Source organism: Elephantulus edwardii, unplaced genomic scaffold (genome assembly GCF_000299155.1).
Source record: "Elephantulus edwardii isolate Elephantulus edwardi_28Jun2011 unplaced genomic scaffold, EleEdw1.0 scaffold00064, whole genome shotgun sequence".
In the NCBI taxonomy this organism is placed as follows: Eukaryota; Metazoa; Chordata; class Mammalia; order Macroscelidea; family Macroscelididae; genus Elephantulus; species Elephantulus edwardii.
In genome coordinates, this window is record NW_006399814.1 from 3,367,165 (window position 1) to 3,381,579 (window position 14,415).

Sequence of the window (14,415 nt, forward strand, 5' to 3'; positions counted from 1 at the left end):
CCGCCCGGCAGCGCCCCCGCCTGGCGCGCGGCGGAGCAGGTGGGGCCGGTCCAGCCAGAAACCGCGGGTCGGGCTCCACCTAGGTGTGCAGGGGCCTCACTGCAGAGCCTGCGAGCCAGGCGTCAGCGCGGGGGAGAGCGGCCTTGGGCCTGGCCGCCAGCTGGGGTGCCCCTGGCACCCCCTGACCCTGGAGAGAGAGGAGAACTGGGCCGCGCAGGTGCCGCCCTGGCGCAGGCTCTGACCTCGGCTGGGGGTTTACATTGCACAGGCTGCACTGGGGAGGGGGACGCCTCCAGGGGCCTGAGACTTGCGCCTCTGCCTAGAGACACCCACACCATGGAGACACCCTCACGCGCGCACATCAAGGGCCCTAAGGCACACACCCTCGTACCCTGCACCACTGTAGGTGCTCGGAGAATGGCCACCTCTCTCCCCCCCCCCCCATGACGTCCATTCCCTCCTGATGCTGGTTCCCTTGCTGTGGCCACGAGGGACAGGCAGGGGAAGTTGCAGGTGGGTTCAGCCCAGCCTCGGCATAGGGACCTCAGGGTCTGGCTCGTCTAGCCTGGAGCCTTTCAGGAAGCTGGTATGGCAGGCAGGCCTGGGGGCTCTTGTTAGGTACCGCTGAGCCCAAACCCACCCAGCAGGTCCTGCAGAAGGTTTTCAGAGACAGCAAATCTCACAGGAAGAAACTGTCCATCCTTCTCCTGTGGAGCAAGCAGCTGGTGGACTCAAACCACACGGCTTTGAATTGACAGCACAATTCCTTACCACTAAGCCACCGGGGCTCCCTCAGGGTGCTCTTACTCAGACCACATTCCCCTTCAAATGAGGCTCCCGAGCAGAAAGGTCACCCAGTGTCCGCCTGACAGGTGCTCAGTGCGGATCAAGGAGAGAAAGACGGGGAGAGGAGAGGTGATGAAGGGAGGCTGTGGTCCAGGGAGCAGGACAAGCAGGTCCCTGGAAGGTCACTCCCTCAGACTCAGGGATTCATTGAGCATCCAGCAAGCTGGTTGGGGGCCTTTTTGAAAGCAGGGTTTTCTGAGGTCTCACAGATGGAGGCCCCAGTGTGTCCTGGGTCATCAGGCCAGGCCCCAAGTGGGTCTAGCCTACAAGAAGGAGACAAGCTCTGTGCTCCCTGCTCTCCACTGACCCCTCCCCAGCTGGCCTGAGCACACCTCCTTCTGGCACCACTCCCTCCCCAAGAGACCAAGAAACAAGGCCACAGGTCAGTGCCCTCCCGAATGCCAAAGCAGCCTGGCTTTACACTGACCAAGCAAGAATTCCATGTCCCCAGCCAGGCACAGTCCCTACCCCCACCCAAGGCCCCCCACTTCCTGTCCCCTCCTCTCTCTTCTCCCATCACTGCACCCCCAGACATCCCTAGCAAAGCCTGCCCTCCCTGACTTTGCCAAGTCTGACCTCCACCAAGGTCACTCCTTCCCTCTCTGAGCAAGGCTCCTGTCTGCCGAGGGCCCCAGGGTGATCTGAGTGCTCTGTAAACGGGCACCTGCCTGGCTCCTGTGCCACCTCAGAGGGGAATGCACTGTCTCTAATGTAAGACCTTTCCCAAGCAAATGTGTGTATCTGAAATGGGAGAAAGTGCAAAGAATTCAAAGTTCACCAGGGGGCATCGCTTACAGCAAACCATTTAGAGGATCCTTGTTAAGAGAATAGAATAAAAGAGCAGGAAGGAAACCAGAGACAGGCAGAGGGGGGAAGACAAGAGAAAAAAAAAGTACCTGAAGAGGAAAAACTCCCCTGAGTTTTCTTCAACAGGTGGGATGGGGGCCTCTGTGGCTTGCAATGTGGGGACAGGCCCCCTCCCCAGCCCCGATGTCTAGGGAAGTGCCCACAGCACAGCTTCTACTCACTCTCAAGGGGGCCCCAGGAGAGAAGGTGGGAGATGGTCCAGCTCTGGGAGCCCCAGCAGTGTGCTCCTCCGGGGTTTCTGGAGCAGTGCCTTTTGGAAAGGGGACAGTGACAACAACCCTTTCTTCTAAAGTGCTCCTGGTGGGTTCGAGCCGCTGACCTTCAGCTTAGCTTCATGTTGGGTGTCCTTGATCAAAGCAACCTTGTGAGCAACAGGTCTGCACCCCATCAGATCCTGTGCCCATCTCTGGCACGCCTGAGCCCACTGCTGCAATCACCATGTCAATCTATTGCGACCGGGGGTCTTCCTCTCTTTCGCTGACTCTCCGCCCTTCCGTGCGTGAAATCCTTTCCCAAGGAATAGCCTCTCCTAGCAACATGTGCAAATTATGAGACTAAGCTTTGTCGTCCTTGCCTCCCCCTGCACTCCAGCTGCACCGTTTCTGAGACACACCTGTTACTCATTCTTTGGCAGTCCATGGGATAGCCAGCACTCTTCAAAGAGAACAATTTTTCTTCTATCCCTTCTCATTGTAATACTTTGCTTTCCATATTGGTCTTTTCTTCCTCCTCTGCCTTTTAATGGCCTTTTGCATCCTTCCCAGATGATATTCTTGATATCCTCCCACAGCTCATCTGGTCTTTGCTCATTAGTATGCTAGGCCTCAAACCTGTTTCTGAGATGGTTTTGAAATCCAGGTGGGATAGACTCAAGATCAAATTTTGCTTCCTGTGGATTTGCTTTAACTTTCTTTAGCTTTAGTTTCAACTTGCATATGAACAGTCAGCACCTGGCCTACTTTTCGCAGCTGATATTAAGTTTCTCCAGTGAGTCTTTCCACAGATGTAATCGATCTGATTCTTATGCTTACCATCAAGTGAAACCCATGTGTATAGTCTGTGTTTGTTTCTTATAAAAGGTATTTTCAATGAATAAATCATTGATTGTATAGAATTCTATCATTCTATCCTCAGCCTCACTGACATACTTTGGGTACGTTGCAGTCCTTAGAGAGGGTTGTCATACTAGGGAGGGTGGAGGGACAGCGCAGGAAAGGAAGACCCTGGATGAGATGGATTGACTCAGTGACTGGGATAATAGGAGTGAACTGTCAGAGACAATGAGGTTGACACAGGACAGAGCAGGGTTCAGAGCTGTTGTACATAGGGTCACTGTAAGTCACAGGCAACTCCACAGCATTTAACAACAATCCCTTTCCATCACCCAGCTCTCAGGTCCATAGCAAGTAACTGAAAAAGACCACGGCCTAAAAAAAAACCCAAAAAAAACCAAAAACCCAAACAAAAGCAAGACAAACAAAATAACCCAATACCATGCATGGCCCGAATCAGGCACACCTTAGTCTTCAAAATGACATCACTGCTCTTCATTCAGTATTTTGGAAAGGTCCTTGACAGTGAACTTGCCCCAAACTATACATCTCCTTATCTCCTGACTGCTGGTACCAAGGGTGTTGATTGTGGATCCAAGCAAGATGAAATCATTAGCAATGTCAATCTTTATCTATCATGATGCTGACCACTTGTCCAATGGTAAAGACCTTAATCTTCTTGATGCTGAGATGTAGTCCATGTTGAATGCTGTAGTCTTTGCTGTTCTCTAGTAAGCACTTTAGGTCCCCTTGGCTTTGAGCAAGCAAGGCTGGTCATCGGGACAGTACAGTCTGATCCTAATGCCACACTCTCTTCCTCATCGAGTCTGGCTTCATGAATTATTGGCTCAGAATACAGACTGAATAGGTATGGAGAAAGGATACACCCTTGATGCACACCCTTCCTGAATGCAAATGATAAGGTGCTCCCTTGTTCTGTTCAGATAACAGATTTTTGCTCTAGATTTCACAAGAGCACAACTAAGTATGCAAACTGTGTGTGTTACTCAGGTCCAAATGAGTCAGTGAGGCTGGTGGTGCTTGCTGTGAGAAGGCCAGCTCTGAACAGCAGCTGTGCATCTCAACAGAACCAGAGCAGAGCTCAGCCCACAGATGCAGAAAGAAATAGACGATAGATAGATAGATAGATAGATAGATAGATAGATAGATAGATAGATAGATAGATAGATGGAAGAAGAGAGGGAGAGGGGAGAGGAGAGGAAAGAGGAGAGAGAGGAGGGGAGGGGGAGGGGAAAGTGAGGGGGAAAGAGATTTAAATAATGAAGATGTCATAATGATGAGAGTTAATGGGCAAGAGAGTCTACCAGTCCTGATTAAATGACAGGAAGGACAGGCCGGAAGGCCTCCAGGAGGTCCATGGGCAACTAAGGCCAGGCCTGTGATGACCAGGGAGGACGCAGCAAGGCAAGACTGTAAGAGAACAACAGCCCAAAAGTCAGGAGCCCTGTTGGCACAGTGGTTGGGGAGGACCTGGCAGCTGCTAGGGGTGGGGAAGAACCTAGCAGTCAGCTCCCTCAAGGAGGTCCAACTCTGGAAGCAGTGAGGGGCAGTTGTCCTCCATCCTGCACGGCCACTACATATCTGAATGAACTGAGCAGCAAGGAACATTCCCAAAGGCACCAATGACCACTGTCCATCCTTCTCTCCTGTGCAAACAGCTCCAACTCAGCTAGGAGCCAGAGAAACACTGTTCACAGTCAGAGAGGACCCTGCTTCCTGGGGAGGGGCACTGGTAGCCGGATGGAGGTGAACTTGGATTTGACAACCATGGATTTTATTTAAGGTGCTGTTACTAAAATCTTACATTCTCTCCCAGCAGAAATGCAGGCAGTAAACCACAGAGAGCATTGTAGCTGGAACTGGCAGCCACTGAAACCCTGGGGATGTTCATGTCACGTACACCTGGGCATACTGCTGGTGTGCACCACAAGTTCAAATTACAGTCGTTATCAGGCAACCACAAGATGTTTGACTTAATGTTCTAATAAAGAAGTGAACACACTACTGTATGAAAATGGGGATTTTTAGCATTTGATAACTGCATTTCAATACAATTGATTTTCAAAGTTGTTGTTATGTACTTTGAGTTGCCTGCAACTCATAGCGACTCTGTATAACAGCTCTGAAGCCCGCCCTGTCCTGAGCCACCCTCACTGACTCCAACACATCTGCCCTCATTACCCCAGTCACTGTGTCACTCCATCTCATCCAGGGTCTTCCTCTCCTGCGCTGTCTGTCCACCCGTCCAAGCATGATATCCTTCTTAATGGTTGGTCCCTCTTGGCCACATGCCCAAATTATGTGAGACAGAGCTTCAAAATTCTTGCCTCCAAGGAGAAACTTGGTTTCACACTCTCTAAGACAGAATTGTTTGTTCTCTCGGCGGTCCATGGTATGTTCAATACTCTTCTATAGCATGATAACTCAAAGGCATCGATTCTTCTTCTCTCATCCTCAGTCATCGTCTTGTTCTCTGATATACAGCAAGTAACTGTGAAGATTATGGCCCAGGTCAGGCACACCTTAGTCTCTAGACTGACACTGTTACTCGCTAGCACTCTGTAGAGGTCCCTGACAGCAGATTTTTCTAATTCAATTTGTCTTTTTATTTCCTGCTGCTGATGCCAAGAGTGTTGATTGTGGAACCAAGCAAACAGAAATTATTAATAATCTCAATCTCTTCTCCATTTGTCATGGTGCTGCCAATTGACCCACTGGTGAGAAACTTTGTTTTCTTGATGTTGATATTTGTTGTATATTATTTCTTCTTCTTTTGTTGAAACTATACACAGCCATACAACACAACATCTAAATAATTTCTATACACATACCTCAGGAATGTTGAACACATTCTTTGAGTTGTGCAAATAAATACTATGGCCATGCTTAAGATGTTTTTCATCAACACTAACTTTAACTTATTACTCCCCTAAACTTTGCATTTGATTTTCCCAGTTGTTGTTATCAACTTAATATCACATAAATAAGTGTATTAAAAGAACATAATTCTCAAGGCAGATATAATTATTAAGATAAACAATTTCTGTCCCCAAAAATTCTTTAGGGAGTATTATCTTAGGGCAGTAGTTGTGGGGATCATGAAACCTCAAGACCTCCAGAAAATCAAGATTCCAGAATTTGAAAAATCTGTTCACATCTTCCCCCTTTAGATAGGATTATTCTCTAGAATATGATGAAAGGTAATAATATATTCATATCAGTCTGAGAAGAGTGCTATCAGTTTCAGCAAGGGGCCCACAGCACCAAAGTTTGACAGCATCCCCCCCACTCCATTGTGAAAAGAGGCCCGAGATATCATAGAAGTGGGCAGTTTGAACACCTGGTCTTACACAGCAAACAGGGAAAGGAGTTAATATATGTTGATTCCATTTATAGGAGGGGAACACACTAAAAGGTCCTATGCACAGATTTAAGCCAATGTGACGAGGCTGCTTGCTTGTCTACCACCTCATGGCCATTGTCCCAAGGAGGTCATCTGCTGACACAGACAGCCTGCTTACAGAGGACATCCGTCAGCTCTCCCAGTCACATAACAAGTCCATCGAACTACTCAGTGTCTAAGGTCACCTGAATAGCCAGATATTGCACCCACCTGAATGACCAGATACTGCCCCCACTGGCTTAATCCTTCAGTCTTTGCAAATCTGCAGAAAGCTAATAGCAGGAAAGAGAAGGTCGGTTCACGATGGGGATTCTGACCCTGAAGAGCTAGAGATCATTCAGGCAACAGTGACTAATGCAGTTCCTGCATTGGTTTGAGGGATGGCACCATGGACAGAAAGTAAACTACTTTGAAAGGAATAAAGAAAACCAGAGGCAAGAAAGAACTCTCATGGATGAATGTGACAAAACCATTTCAGATTAAAGGAGTAGGCTGAATAATGAAAGCCACAACTGAAGATTACTGTTGAAAATAAAGTTAAAAATGAAAAATTCATCCAGGGTTGTTGTTGTTGTTGTTATGTACCATCGAGTCGCTTGCAACTCATAGCGACCCTATGTACAACAGCCCTAAACCCTGCTCTATCCTGCGCCAATCGCACTGTCTCTGACACACCCAACCAGATTACCCCAGTCACTGAATCAATCCACCTCATAGAGGGTCTTCCCCTCCTGCGGCTGCCCTCGACCCTCCCAAGCATGATGTCCCTCTCCAAGGACCTGTCTCTCCTTACAACATGTCCAAAGTATATCAGATAAAGCCCCAGAATCCTTGCCTCCAAGGAGCAGCCTGGTTCGACCCTCTCCAGGATGAAACTGTTTGTTTTCTTGGCAGTCCATGGTATATTCAATACTCTTCTCCAGCACCACAGCTCAAAGGCATCAATTCTCCTTCTATCCTCCCTAGTCATTGTCCAACTCTCTGATGCATAACAAGTGATTACAAAGACCATGGCCTGTATCAGACGCACCTTAGTCTCCAGAGTTACACCATTGCTCCTCAGTACCCTGGAGAGGTCCCTAACAGCAGACTTTCCCATTGCAGTAAGTTTTTTTATTTCCTGGCTACTGGTGCCAAGAGTGCTGACTGTGGAGCCAAGCAGACTAAAGTTGTTAACAATCTCAATCTCTTCGCCATCCATCCTGATGCTGCCAATTGGTCCAGTGGTGAGAATCTCTGTCTTCTTGACATTGAGCCTCAGTCCATATTGAAGGATGCAGTCCTTGACCCTCTACAGCAAGTGCATGAGGTCCTCCTCAGTTTCAGCAAGCAGGGTTGTGTCATCTGCATAACAAAGATTGTTGATAGATCTTCCTCCAATCCTGATGCCACACTTCTTCTCATAGAGCCCAGCTTCCCGGATAATCTGTTCTGCATCCAGGGCAGACAGTACAAAATGAGAGGAAACGTAGAGTAAAGTAAAGACACAGTCTCCTTCTTTCCCAAATCTGTTTGCTGAGAATCATAAAAAAGAGAGAAAAGCAGAGGGGAGGAGGAAACAGTGACACAAATGAACACCATCAGGCTGTATGGTTTCCAACACATTGGGAACAAATCCAGGGCACAGTCTCAGATGAAGCAACCCAAGAACATCTTGGATGCTTTCTGAATAAAAAGAACACCACAAGCAAATAAATCATGATCTGTAAAGAAGTAAGGGAGGGGCATCCACTTCCTAAACAACATGCCTCCGGAATCTCTGTGAACTTTGATAAATGTCGATGGTTGTAGAGGGGCTTCAGGCCTTTTGTTCATGGGGTCGCTATGAGTCATGCTCAACTTGAAGGCACTCAACACCACCACCACAAAGACGTAAAATGACATTGGAGTTTGAGTAGCAAAGCGGACTTCTAGACAACAGTACAGCTGTGTCTTCCAGGTCTGATGAAAAAACACACTGAGCAGATGTATACCTAGCTAAACTATCAACCTCAACAAGCTTGCAGACGTGGCAGCTGTAGCAATGAGCCCCGCACAGCAGCCACCGTGAGTCTAGCTGTAGACCCAGCGGCACTGCTTTCTCTTGTGCACAGAATCAATCAGGGCTGGCTTGACAGCACCCCACTGCAAATTACCCATAGCATCTACCACTTGAAACTATGTATGCTCTATGTGAAAAGATGGCTCAGGGTAACACAGAGAGGAAGAAAAAAAGATACAAAATAAAAGAACATGTTAGCATCTTTGAATCTGCAGAAGTGAAAGTCTCTGTAATTTATATGGAGAAACATCCATTAAGCACTGCCACTTGAAAGATTTGCTTTGAGAGGCAAAATCTTGACAATAAATCATCTATCTCTTTCTCCAGACTTCCAGTCTGAATTCTTATTTCTTTTTTATTTATAAATTACTTTCATTTTATATTGGCTTGCATACAAAATTTGTATACATTTATATACAGTGTGTTTCCCATATTCTTTCATTCACATTGCTTCATATGATCATTCCCATACATTGTGTTTTATAAAATTAATCACCATTGATCTACGCCCCCTGTGACACCATCTTTTCAGGTCACCACTAGATTTTTATTTATTGGATAAATTGTATTCATGGAATAATATTGCGAATGCTATATTCAATTTTCACCTTCAGCATGTAGAAAATGTGTGTAAAAATAACTATAAAAACCTAAGAGTAACTTTTTAAAACATTTATAATGATATGTAGTTTATACACATAGATGTGTGTGTATATATTCACATATATGTCAACTCATAGCTGACTTTCCAGCAGGAGATGAATTTCCTGTTGTGGGGTTGACAGAACAACTCCTCACCTACTAGGCCACTGTTGTTGTTGACTGTAGAGTCAGAACTAACCCGTAGCTGGTCCTCTGGTGGGTTTTCAGAGGCACAGGAGGAGATGGCCCACCCTTCTCCAGCAGAGCTGCTGGTGGCCTTGAACTATGTGCCTTTGGTATGACAGTGCAGCTTCTTGTCACTTGGCTACCAGAGCTCTATTTTTGTATTTGTGTGGGTGTGTACACACACATGGGCAGCCTCCTTCCATGTGATTCACTGCCTCTGAAAACCAGCTGGAGGGTCAGGTGGGGTCAAGTCCATCTTGAGGGTACACAATAACAACAACTGTACATGTGTAAGCACATAGCACACACATCAGTGCTCTTTTTGTACAGATGACGGTATTTTCATCTACCTTCTAGGCTGCCTTTGTCATCCAGCACATCATACACTCTCCTCCTGTGTGACACCTGACCTGGCAGGTGTGCCTTAGTCATTTCCGCTTGAGAAATGCTGAGTGTGTTCTTTCCTTTTTGGTTTGTGTAGTGCTGGGTCTTTAATATATGGATAACAAGAGGATGTCAATCAAAGAAAGAGTATCCCTTTCTTTTTTCCTTTATAGGAAAGAAGATAGTGAAGGATTGGATATATTTGAAAGATCAAGAAGTAAAGGATAAAAAAAAAATTAAAAAAAAACCAAAAAAAACCAAAGAAGTAAAGGATCATACTTCAATGAGTATGATTTAAAAATACAAGATCCAAACATACACCAAGTGGAAGACAGGGGGGTTGGCAAGGAGGTGGAGAAATGGGAACTGTCACCGCTGCCGGGAATGCAAATGGTGTGGTGGCTGTGAGGAATGCTTTAACAGACAGTTAGCAAGTGAGCTCTTAACCATGTGCGCCAACCAAGAAGCAGGAGCGGCATCCACTTCCTAAACAACATGCCTCCGGAAACCCTATGAACTTTGATAAATGTTGATAGTTGTAGAGGGGCTTCAGGCCTTTTGTTCATAGGGTCGTTATGAGTCATGCTCGACTTGAAGGCAATCAACAACAACAACAGGTAAATATGGAGCTAGTGCTGACTTGGCAGTGCCAACCTAGGTACACACCCACAAGTGAAGGAAGGGGCATGGATAGAGACCTGCACAACAAGGCCCACTGCAGCTCTAGTCACAGTGGTCTGAAGGTGAAAGCCACTGAAATGTCCATCAGCAGGTGACAGAAACACAATGTGGTCTGTCCATACAGTGACATCATGATGCAGGCCACAGAAGGACAGTCCTGGAAACATCATGCTGAGGGAAACAAGTCAGAGAAAGACAGACTCCTGTGTGGCCTCACTACTATGTCACAGGCAAACAGTCACAGACCAAAGATGACTGCAGGTCCGAAGGAGCAGGCGGAATGGGAAAGGGGTCCTCCCTGCTCAGTGCTGTGTGTTCAAACCCTGGGGGTGGAATCATCTGAACAGAGATGCTGAGTGTGCAGTCCAATAAACGCCATCCGTGTCACTGTTATCTATGTGGGAAACTGTTCATTTAGAACTGTTCATTTTAACACAACACACAAAAACATTGGAATTTAAAATTTATTGTCCCTTAGTTGGAACTGACTCTTAGCTCACCCTCCAGCAGGTTTACGGAGGATCTAAAGTGCTTAAAATGTAATCACAGTGTGGCTTCATGCTGCTGAGTCAGAACCAACTGACGGCTGACCCTTCAGTGCGTTTTCTGGGGCAGTAAATCGGACGAGAGGAGACTGTCCATCCTTCTTCCTCAGAAGAGCTGGTGGATTTGAACCTTGTGTTGTCAGGACTGCAGTGCAGCCCCTTACCACTAGGCCACGAGGGCTCCTGTATAGGTACAGTGGTAATAATGTTGCTATGTGCTATTGAGGTGCTTACAACTTATAGCGATCCTATGTACAGCAGCTCTGAACCCTGCTCTATTCTGGGCCAACCTCGTTGTCTCTGACACACCTACCCCCCTTACTCCAGTCACTGAGTTAATCCATCTCATAAAGGTCCTTCCTCTCTTGCACTATCCTCACAAGCATGATGTCCCTCTCCACGGACTGGTCACTCCTTGCAACATGCCCAAAGTATGTCAGAGGAAGCTTCAGAATCCTTGACTCCAAAAAGCAGCCTGGTCTCATCTTTTCTAAGATGAACCCATTTGTTCAACACTCTTCTCCAGCACCACAGCTCAAAGGCATCAATTCTCTTTCTATCATTCCTAGTCATTGTCCAGCTTTCTGATACATAACAAGTAATTGTGAAGACCATGGCCTGGATCAAGTGCCCCTTAGTCTCCAGACTGACATCTTTGCTCTTCAGTACTCTGGAGAAGTCCCCAACAGCAGACTTTCCCAATGCAATTTGTCTTTTGATTTCCTGGCTGCTGATTGTCGAGCCAAGCAAACAAACGCTGTTAACAATCTCGATCTCTTCACTGTCTAGCATGATGCTGCCCGTCAGCCCAGTGATGAGAATCTTTGCTTACTTGATGTTGAGCTTCAATCCATATTAAAGGCTTCTGCCCTTGACCCTCTGTACCAAATGTCTCAGGTCCTCCTCAGTTTCAATAAGTAAGATTGTATCATCTACATAATGCAGGTTGTTGATAAGTCTTCCTCCAATCCTGATGCCACATTCCTCCTCACAGGGCCCAGCCCCCAAGATGATCTGTTCTGCATAGAGATTGAAAAGGTATGGAGATGAAACACATCCCTGGCACACACCCTTCCCAATTTTGAACCATGCAGTGTTTCCTTGCTCTGTTCTGGCAACTTCCTCCTTGTCCAAGTATAGGTTTCTCATTAGCACAATCAAGTGTTCTGGGATTCCCATTCTTCTCAGAATTAGCCACAGTTTGTTGTGATCCATACGGTCAAATGTCTTTGCATAGTCAATGAAACACAGACAGACAGCCCTCTGGTACTCTCTGCTTTCAGCCAAGATCCATCTGACAGGAGGTAAATATCCTAAAGAAATAAAAGCCATGACACACACTATTTTACACCCTGTTTCCTACAGCACTATTTGTAACAGCAAAGAGTTGGAAACAACACCAGTGCCAACCACAGACAAAAGGTAAAGAAACTACGGTACATTCACCAGAGTACTACAGTTCCCTGAAATAAAGAGTTAACAGAATACTGCACAATGGATGAAATGAGAAGAAATTATGCTGAGTGACATAAATTAATAACAAAAGAGCAATTATGGTATAAGATCACTAATAAAAGAGTAACAAGAAACTGTTTACACAAAGAAACAATACATTTTGGGAAGTTTTCAGAGATGAAAATTAAGGGTGTAGGGGACAAAAACAAAGAAATAAGAAGAATAGTTTTGCCAAGAATATACAAATAGCCAACAGATACTATATAGTTATTTTTAAAAAGAGACACCTCTTCCACCTTTATCGCGACTGTTTGGCTATAAGTTTAGATGGTTGTTAGACAGAATGACCAACTGGATGTGGAAAGGACTAGAAGGCAAACAGCAGCTGCCCAGGTCCGTGCCTGCAGGAGGTCCGGGATGGGGTGCGGAGGGGAGAGAGCGCTGGTCTTTACCTTGCAGTTCCCCTCATTACACCATCTGCTGCACCGCTTATATCAGCTCTGGTGGCCTCGTGGTGAGGAGCTGCACTGCCAGCCACAAGGCTCTTGGTTCAAACCCGTCAGTTGCTCCACAGGAGAATAATCTCTTCCTACACGATTTACCGCCTCTAACAGCCACTGGGGGGCTCAGCTGGGAGTGGATTCTGACTTGAAGTTACGTAACAGACACAACATCACAGAATCTAACATCTGATAAATTCTAGGGGCCCTGGTAGCCTGGTGCAGAGAAACCGTACTGTTACCATCATGTCAACGCCTCTCCGGAGGTCTGGAATCATCAGCTCCAAGAAACAAAGACGGGAATGTTCCCTGAGTGACCTACGGCCTCAGAAAACCCCACAGAGGCTCAGCTACGACCTCGTCCCCACATGTCGGCAATGCGCCCACAGGTTTTTGAGAGTACCATTAGATTGTATGGACAAATTATGGTACAGACATATAATATCATACTTTTCCCTAGTTGACAAGGATGTTGTTGTTGTAAGGTGTCATCTGGCCAATCCCCATTCATAATGACCCATGCACAACAGGAAAAAAAAATGCTGTCCAGTCTTTGCCCCTCTTCAGTTGTCTCTGGGCTCTGCTCCCTCATGTCGATGGCCTGCCCCTTCCTCACTCCTCCTGACACCATGCCCAACTCGGGGAAGCAAAGCCACAGCATCTTCACCTCGAAGGAACGCCCTGGTGACACTTCTTCCGGGACAGACTGGTTTGTGCTCTCAGCAACTCATGGCAGAGCCATTAATCTTCACCCGAACGATCATTCAGACTCTATCAATTCTTCCTTTGCCTTCTTTATTCATTTTCCAACTTTCACATACACATGAGCCAAGTGACAATGCTACAGCCTCAGTCAGGCACACCTTAGTCCTTAAGGTGGCATCCTTGGTGTTTAGTTCTTTAAAGATGTCTTTTCCAACATATTTGCCCAATATGTTCTTTGATTTTTTTTTTTCACTTCTGCTTCCATGGCACTTGATTATAAATCCAAGCAAAATGAAATAGCTGACAACTTCAATATTTTCCTCATCTCTTGTGCTATAGCTTATTGGGACAGTGGTGAGGATTTTATGTTCATTCATAATTAACACCGAATACTATAGTATTTGAGATGTATTTTCTGCAAGCAGCGTTGTGTCATCTTCACATCACAGGCTGTTAATGAGTCTCCCCCATTCCTGATGTCATCATCCTTTGTGTAGTCCAGCTCTTTAGATTATTTGCTCAGCAAACAGGTCAAAAGTGTGGCGAGTATACAATTCTCTCACACACGTTGCCTGATTTTAAATCACACATTATTTGCTCGCTTAGTTCTAATAACTGCTTCTTGGTTCATGTACGCTGGGTTCCACATGACAACAATTAAGTGTCTTAGAATTACCTCTTCTTCTCATTGTTACGCATCATTTAGTAGGATATCCCCACTCAAATACCTTTGAGCAGTTGTTAAAACAGAGGTAAACATCTCTCTGGCATGTTCCACGTTCAGCCAAGATCCATCTGACATTACAGCCTTGGTTCTATGACTTCTTCTCAGTGTAGCGTTGTTGTTGTTAAGTGTTGTTGACTCGAGTGTGACTCAGAGAACCCTGTCCTACCCCGTGCCATGCTCATCAGCTCTGAAACCCCCAACATCTCTGACACAAAGCAGCCCATTGCTGCAGTCACCATGACAATCCATCTTCTTCAGAGTCTTCCTCTCCTTCACTGACCCTCCACTTACCAAGCATGTTTCTAACAGCTCCTTCTCATAACGTATGTGTGTACACACACACACACACACACACACACA